The 8,086-nt window shown below is 45.3% G+C and overlaps 1 long non-coding RNA gene across 1 annotated transcript; it reads right to left on the reverse strand.

The window, feature by feature from the left end:
• Positions 1 to 2,434: 2,434 nt before the first annotated feature.
• LOC139076941 (uncharacterized) lies at positions 2,435 to 6,806 on the reverse strand. Its single transcript, XR_011529032.1, has 3 exons — positions 6,691 to 6,806; positions 5,615 to 5,740; positions 2,435 to 3,512 (listed from the first exon to the last, which is right to left on the reverse strand). It is a non-coding gene; the product is annotated as an uncharacterized lncRNA (long non-coding RNA).
• Positions 6,807 to 8,086: the final 1,280 nt, after the last annotated feature.

Consider the following 8,086-nt stretch of genomic DNA (forward strand, 5'->3'; position numbering starts at 1 on the left):
ACCTCAGGGGTGAGGGGAAAGGGGAGTAAGGAGGGTCCCCGAGGGGCTTCAACAGGAAGGGTGCTGGCTTTCTAACGCTTAATGATGGCTAGATTAGTTTCTATACCTCCATGTAGCTCTGAAGTAGTTCATAAAACAGTAGAAAATAAAGGGGAAAAATCGCCCACTCTCATTTAATTGATTTTCTTCCAGTCTTTCTTCTAAGCTTATTTTATATACTTGTGAAAATCCCATGTATACAAACTTGTAATGTTTCTTTCACTTAATAAGGACATTTCCTCATGTTACTAAAACCTCTTTATAACTGTTATTAATAACGGAATGATATTCCAACTTGTGCGTGTCCCATAATATTCTCATCCAATTCCCAGCCTGTTGATTCCAATTGCAAATTACCCTCTTTCTCATTTTCCACTACAAAGAGTATCTGTGTACAAAAAGCTTTGGGGAATATTTAAGATTATTCCTTTTGCTACATTTCCACAAGCAGAATTACAGTATCAATTATGAGCATTCAAAGACTCCTAGAACTCTGTACTTTTACATCTTGCCAACAGTTAGACCAATTTATTCTCCCACTCCGAGGAGCGTTGCATGAATGACTCCATTTTTTCTGCAGCTTTGTCAGCACTAAATATTCTCATTTTAAAAAATCCTTTCTATTTTGATCGGAGAAAATAGAAGCTTATTTGTATTATTTTAAGAAATATTTTCCCCAGCTGCTTATCAAACGTTTATAAAGGGAGAAAAGCTTTGCTGCCCAGGGCTCCGTGAGACCCATGGTCTCTGTCCTGCGAGCCGCGGAGTGGCTGGGCGCTTGGCAGGTGCCGCTCAGAGGGTCCCCTCTTTGGTCCTCCGGACCGAGCGCCTACCCAGTGCTTCCCACGCTCAGCACCACGACGACGACGGTGGCTCTGATCCGGGGAGCCCAGCCCCCACGGAAGCAGAGGAGGGTCGCCGGGGTCATAGCTGAGTCTTCACTATCTTTCTTTCCTGTCCGAGGAGTCGCGTTGGGGTCACCCCTGGGCCGCTGGCCCGGGCTAATTTTCAGGGCTGCCTCACAGCCGTCCTTGGCCTCTTTTCACGCAGTGACATACTGGCCATTGACATCCCGCCCACGGAGCGCGGGCACACAGGGCTCCATTCACCCTCCGGGGGCCGGGTGAGCGGGGTGGGCTGGGCGGGCCAGGCATCCTCCCCCCGGGAGCGGCCCCCACCCCACCTCGGGCCACACACAGGCAGGGTGGGACCAGGGGAGCTTTTCCTTTCCCATGGACTGGACTGGAATTTGGGGGGAAGGTGGGAATTGAGGAAGTTGGAAAGGGAGGAGTGAAGGGGTGGGTGAGAAGTGGGAGGCTGTTTCTAGAAGAGGGATGGGGGAGTGGGAGAGAGAAGGATGGAAAAGGGAGGAAGGGGAAGGGCGGAGGGGGGGTATCCGGACCAGAGAGTTAGGGGTGGAATGAGGGGACTGGAGGAAGTGAGAAGTTCAGGGGTGGGATAGGGAGACGGGGGGGGGGGGGGGGGGGGGGGGGGGGGGCAGGAAGAGGAGACCCCTGGGGCAATTAGAGGGGACATTCATATGGAGCTGGGGGTTACAGGAGTGGGAAGGGAAAGTGGGAGTGGTGGAATGAAAGGAATTTCAGGAGAAGGGAGGCATTGCTAAGCCTGGGCTGCCCCCTGGAGGGATCTGGGCATTGCGTTTGCCAGTCGGCTCTGCTTGGAGCCTGGACAGGACCTGGGGAAAGTCTGCAGCTCCAGGCCGGGGTCCAGGGGAAGAAAGGCGATGACAGAGGCAGGCAGTGTGCATTTAGTCCTTGGAGAACAGGCAAGGACAGTGCTGCCCTAGCTGTCGGAAGTTTCCTGGGGGTGGACTCTGAAGGGGCCAAGAGGTCATCTTGGAAGTGGGGAGAAGCCCACAGTGAGGGAGGAGCACCCTGCAGGAGGAAGGATCTGAAGAAGCACAAGGACCACTCTGGGAAGCCCAACATCCTCCAGGGACCAACTTCTTGTCACTGGGAAAAATCCCCACCAGTGATGGATGAACTAGATAAATTATGTTTTAGCCATGTTATGGGAGACTATGTGGCCTTTAAAAATGGTGCTGTAAGGCGATGCTCCTCAAACTCTGTGGGGCGTAGAAATCCTCTGGGAGAGCTTATGCAGATTCTGATTCAGCAGGTCTGGGGTGGGGCCTGAGATGCTGCATTACTCCCAAGCTCCCGGGTGATGCTTGTGCTGCTGCATCAGGACCACACCTTGAGCAGCAGGAGTGTAAGGAACTGTGTACGGACATGGAGGAATATCTAGGTTAAAGGGTAAAGTGAAAGAACAGTCTGTGTGGGATGAGCTCCATTTTGATTTTTTGAAAAGGGTGTGTCTTACACAAACACGCAAATGCATATATATACACAGAACCAAAAAATGCAAAAAAAAAAAAATACATCAACTATATTTTTCTCTAGGAGATAGGATCACAAGCAATATGAATTTCCTACTTTTACTTGTCTCCATTTTCTGAATTTTGTACAAAAACATCTACTCCTATCGTAAGAAAAAATATTCTCTCAAAACTGCAAAAATTATTTATTTTAAAAAGAGAACTCAGGCAGAATCTCACAAATTTCCCTCGACTGGATTAGTTGGTCCTCTTCTTCCCACACCTGGAGCCTCTGTTTACACGCTGCATGGAGCAGAGACCCTCCGTACCTATGGCTTGGCGTGGGGCTCACCTTTGTCCTGCTAAAGCTTAGCATAGACCTTCAATAAATGTGTGCTCATCTAAGTGAGTATACTGGACAAGGTCCCACTGAGGTAAATTTGGTTACAGCAAACTCTAGCAGTACGTTTAAATTGCAGCATTAAAGTAAAATGTTCTTAGTGGCTGTTACTTATGTTGCTTGTATTATGCGGGCTGGTTGAGCCTAGAGACCTTAGTGCTATGAATGGACAACTCTCAACTCTTCCCATTTATACGTCATCTTGTAATTTCTACTTTCTTATTGATACTTTGTTTGATCCTCTGAGGTAAGTGCTCTCATTATCTCCCTTTTATAGAGGAAGAAACTAAACCTCAGACGGTTAAATAAACTTGCCCAAAGCCAACAGCTGGTAAGAGACAGACTACTGGGCTTTTTAACCCGGAATGTCTGACTAGAATCTGATTTCTTGACTACGGAGATGCACTGCATCTCACAAGAGGCTGGACTCAGGTTCAGAAACCTACCTTTCCAGTTCATGTCCAACCACATCTCTGGAAATCTCTTTGCTTATGTGTGAGCTTGGGGTGATGAAAGTCTACGGCACAGCTCAGGCTCAGTGAGGGGAGCACGTGAGCTCACTTAGAGAGCAGCTGGCCACATGGAAGGGGTGACATGATGATGGGGGGAATGGCGATGATGAGTTTATTTGTTTCAAAGCAGGCCTGATAACATGAATATGAAATCTAGAAACTGATCACTGGGAATTAACTGGATATCGTTGAGTTGATCATTTTTCTTCTCTGGACTTCTTCCCTATAAAATAACAAACTTTTATTATGTTTTGCTCTGTCTTGGAAAAGATTTAGTCTGTCAAACAAATTGCACTTGTTAACTAACAACTAGTTTTTTTGGTTTTTTAATTTGATTGAAGTCATTTGTAACTACTGCAGCTTCTAATCAACATGGGATCTAAATATAACCACACTGGGCAGCTGCACTTCTATACAAAAGAAAAGAAACTGGGCATTTTTGCTGGCCTGTGCAGCTTTATAAGAGGTAAATGCTTAATTGTTGTTAAGGCTTTTAAAATAGTGAAAAAGACCCATGAACCTCTTAAGAATCTATGCTAAAGAAACTATTTAAATTGCAGAAGAAAAAAATGTATTTACAGAGATGCTCACTGCCTTATTTATGATAACATAAACAGTAGAAACACGCTAACTATTCATCTGTAAATAAATTAGGGCACATTTGCATGTTTGCACAATGGCATATTTTGCAGCCATTTAAAAGTTCTGTTCAGTCTTAGAGTGGAGACCGATTTCCTATGCAGGGCACCGAACCCAGAAGCCATTAAGGAAAAGCTGACAGATTTGATACCATAAATATTAAAAAGGCTTGTCCTTGGAAGACACCATAAACAAAGTGAAAACACGAGTGACAAACTGAGATAAAATATACAACAGGAAGAATATTAAACTCATGTATTTTTATTTTCCTCGTAAATCACCCACTCTTTCAGCTTCTCTTCTCCAAGGCTGAGCCGTGAAACTCATTGCCCAGAGAAAAGGGGGGCAGGGACGGCCTGGGACAGAGAGACCCTGGAAAGACTCTGAGTCTCAGTTTTGACTTCCTTCACCCACTTAGCAAGACAAGAGTCTCAAAGGCCAGCCTCTGTGGTGAAAAGAAAAGGAATGATTTTATCCTGAAGCTTGCCCTTTAATAAATCAAGAACCAACCAGGATGGACTTGTTCATAAACGTCTACACAGGGAGAACGACCATCAGGAGGAAGTGGGAAAATAGCCAGCCCTTCTCCCGGGAGGATTGTGGGAGGAAGAGAAAGACAGCGATAGGAGAAGCAGTTGGTGAGAAATGTGTGTCTTGACTGTCCCTAAGTTCTAGACAGGTAGATTGAAGGAAACATCACAAGCAAAAGAGACGCTTCGGATCCTGATTCAGTTTGGAGTCTTGGGAGGAGAAGCCTCACCAGGTACCTGCCCTGAGCAACATTTCTGCCTGTTTGGGCTCCCCAGAGCCTTTCTTGGCATTCATTGGCATGAAGGGGGTCCAGAATTTCCTGGACACTCTTGGAAGAGTATGTGGGGGGAAGAGCTTATGTAGGGGGAGGTGACCCTATGGGTGAGGACTGGGTGGTCATCCAGGCTGGGAGCCAAATGGGAGTTGCAGCCAGAACTCAAGGGGCACCAGTGGAACTGAGGTGGAGAAGAGTCCATTGAAAGGACCACTGGGCTCTGAGGGAGCTAAGAAAGACCTCAAACTTCCTAGCTAGAGTGTAAGCAACAAATGTCAGCAAGATGCATGCCCAGTGACCAGGCCAACAAGAAACACAGCTACAGAAATGAGAGGAGCTACAGGGCAGTACAGGGACCTGTGCTCAGAAACTTAGGCCTCCTTCACCTTCACCATGAGACCATGTAAGCCTCATCGCCCATACACCTAAATGCCATCTCAGAGAATTAGCAGGAGGAGGAGTATATGAGTTGAATAGTGAATAGGGTAACAAAAAGATCTTAAAATATGGCAGCTTAGAAAATAGAAGCTGGTTCCTCTCTCAGGTACAAGTCCAGGTGGACAGTGCAGGTCTGGTATAGCAGTTTGAGGGGGTCGGGACTGAAGCTTCTTCTATCTTGTTGCTCTGCTGTTCCCAACATGTGACTTCTATCTGATGGTCTAAGACGTCTATTCTAGCTCCTGCCACTATGTATGCATTCCAGCGTGCCCCTCCCCATTCCCTTTAAGGCATGACCTGGAAGTCATGCTCTCACATGTGCTCACATACTGCTGTCCAGAACTAGGTCGCATTGCTACACCCAGCTGCAAGGGAGGCTATGAAAGTCTTCAGCAGGACAGCCACCCAAATATCCATATATCTCACCCATAGGACACACTTGCCTTCCTCTCCAAGGAGGATAGGCCTGGAGGTCTGACCAGTTAAGGCATCTCGCTCAATGTTCAGGATCTCTGTATGTTGTATGGTCCTCTCCCACAGGTCCAGATGTGGCTCTTTATGTCTGGTGACTTGTAAACAAAAAGAAAAGTTACTTCCTCTACCTCCTGTCACATACATACCAAATATGCGCCGATGGAGAAGGAACAGGATGACTAATAAAAACTTCCGTACAGAAAAAGGTAGAATGGAAAATGCACAGGAGTCACACAGGAGTTCACAGCAATGATCAAATCCTACCACCTAGGAGTTACAAACACTCTCTTCCCTGGCAGTGGATATAGGGCCTTGGTTTGTCCATCTGGTAGCCACTTGTCCATTGACCCCAGAGAGTACAGGCTAGTTTTCAGGGAGATTATTCCTTGTCCGTTTTCCTCCATGGTCTTGTCCCAGTTGGATATTCCAATATTCCAGTATGCCCTTTTGTGGGCCTCAGATCTCACAACCTATTTCCTCCAGTGCCAGGGGCCTAGGAGTTACTTTAGGAGTCAAAATAATCACAGGCTTTTGCAGGTCGTACTTGTGGTTTCTTTGGCAATAAAATTCCCACCAACACTTAGTAGGCTTCTCGTCCATTTATCTCCTGTCAGTGCCATGTGCAAGTAGCCACAGTCAAAGCTCTTCTTTAGGCCTTGTTTTTACACAAGAATATTCTGTTCTTTAATTCGCTGGCTTCTGACTCTGCTCATTTTGTTCTGGAAGGCAGTTACATTACTAGTGGATCTTATTGACTCTCAGGTTTGGTCTGTTTTCATTTTGTCCTTAGTCTTAAGGAATGGTTCTTACTCTAGGGCATGGTCTTACTCCTAACTATGGATTGGCTGGAACTCCATCTCCCAACACTGTGCAAACTCTGATATTCCCGTTCAACTCTCAGCCCCATAGCAGCCACTTTCTTCTAGGCCTCAAGATGTCCTGCCTGCACATGCTCAACCAAGCCCTCAGCCAAGGGCCACTGGAGGACCCCAATGTAGACTTTCTGGCGCCCTTATCCCCCATGCAGCTCCCTCATCTTTCTTACCTTGTCCTGAGAGTTCTGGTCAATTTAGCATTCCTGAATTTCTGCCTCTTCAGCTCAGCATGATTGCTATGCTCTGTGTAAACTCCGTCTCCCTACAATGTGACCCAGAAAGTGCCTCCAGGAAGAAAGCCAGGGCCAATGTGGCGTTCACCTCATGTTTCCTTTTTCTCAAGGATTGCAGTCTGCTACTCCCTGTTGTCCAATGCTTGAAAACACTTACCTCACGTACTTTTGTCTAGTTTTGTAGTTTATGGTGGTGTTGGTGGGAATCTGATGTCAGTTACTCCATCAGGGGTATAATAAAAATACCTTCCTTCTTTACTTAGAGAATTTTATTTGGGTACACAGCTGTCCAGGGAACTAGCCAATGGAATATGAGCAGGAGCAAAGGAGTGTGTCTCTATTTTTATTTGTTTTCTTTTCCTGTTGGCTGAAATGTTATGGCTGTGATTACTAGCTGTCCACCAAAATCTACTCTCTATAATTAACATACTTAAATCAGAGATCTCAGACAGAAATGAGAAGAGAGAGTGAGGCAGAAAAAAAAAGGATATGAATAAATAATGACCAAATTTTTCCAAAATTTAGTAAACACATCAAACTAAGATTCATGAAATTCAGTGAACTCTAAGCAAGATGAATAAGAAGAAACCATACTGAGGCCCATCATAGTCAAAATGCTAAAAACCAAATATAAAGAGAAAAATCTGAAAAGTAGCCAGATAAAAGACACATTATATGCAGGAGAGCAATGAAATGAATGTTGGCTGACTTCTCATGGGAAACAAAGAAGGCCAAAGACAATGGAATAATATCTTTAATGGCTGAAAGAAAAAGCTGACAATCCATAATTTTATATCCTGTGAATATACTCCTCAAAAATGAGGGTAAATTAAAGTCTTTTAAAATAAGTGATAGCAGAGAGAATTCATTGCCTGTAAAACTGCAGTACAAGAAAAGTTTACTGGAGGGCCAGCCCCATGGCCGAGTAGTTAAGTTCGCATGCTCTGCTTCGGTAGCCCAGGGTTTCGCTGGTTGGGATCCTGGGTGTGGACCTGGCACTGCTCATCAGGCCACGCTGAGGTGGCATCCCACATAGCACAACTAGAAGGACCCACAACTAAAATATACAACTATGTACTGGGGGGCTTTGGGGAGAAGAAGGAAAAATTTTAAAAATAAAAATCTTTAAAAAAAAAAGAGAAAAGTTTACTGGATAGAAACCCATCTGTAAAACACTACATCCGACAACTGAACATTCTTTTCAAGTGCACATAGGATGTTCAACAGGATGGACCATATGCTGGGGTATGATGTAAGTCTCCATATGTTTCAGAAGATTGAAATCTTACAGAGCATGTTCTCTGACTACAACAAAATTAAATTAGAAATCAGT

This window comes from Equus przewalskii, chromosome 18 (genome assembly GCF_037783145.1).
Source record: "Equus przewalskii isolate Varuska chromosome 18, EquPr2, whole genome shotgun sequence".
In the NCBI taxonomy this organism is placed as follows: Eukaryota; Metazoa; Chordata; class Mammalia; order Perissodactyla; family Equidae; genus Equus; species Equus przewalskii.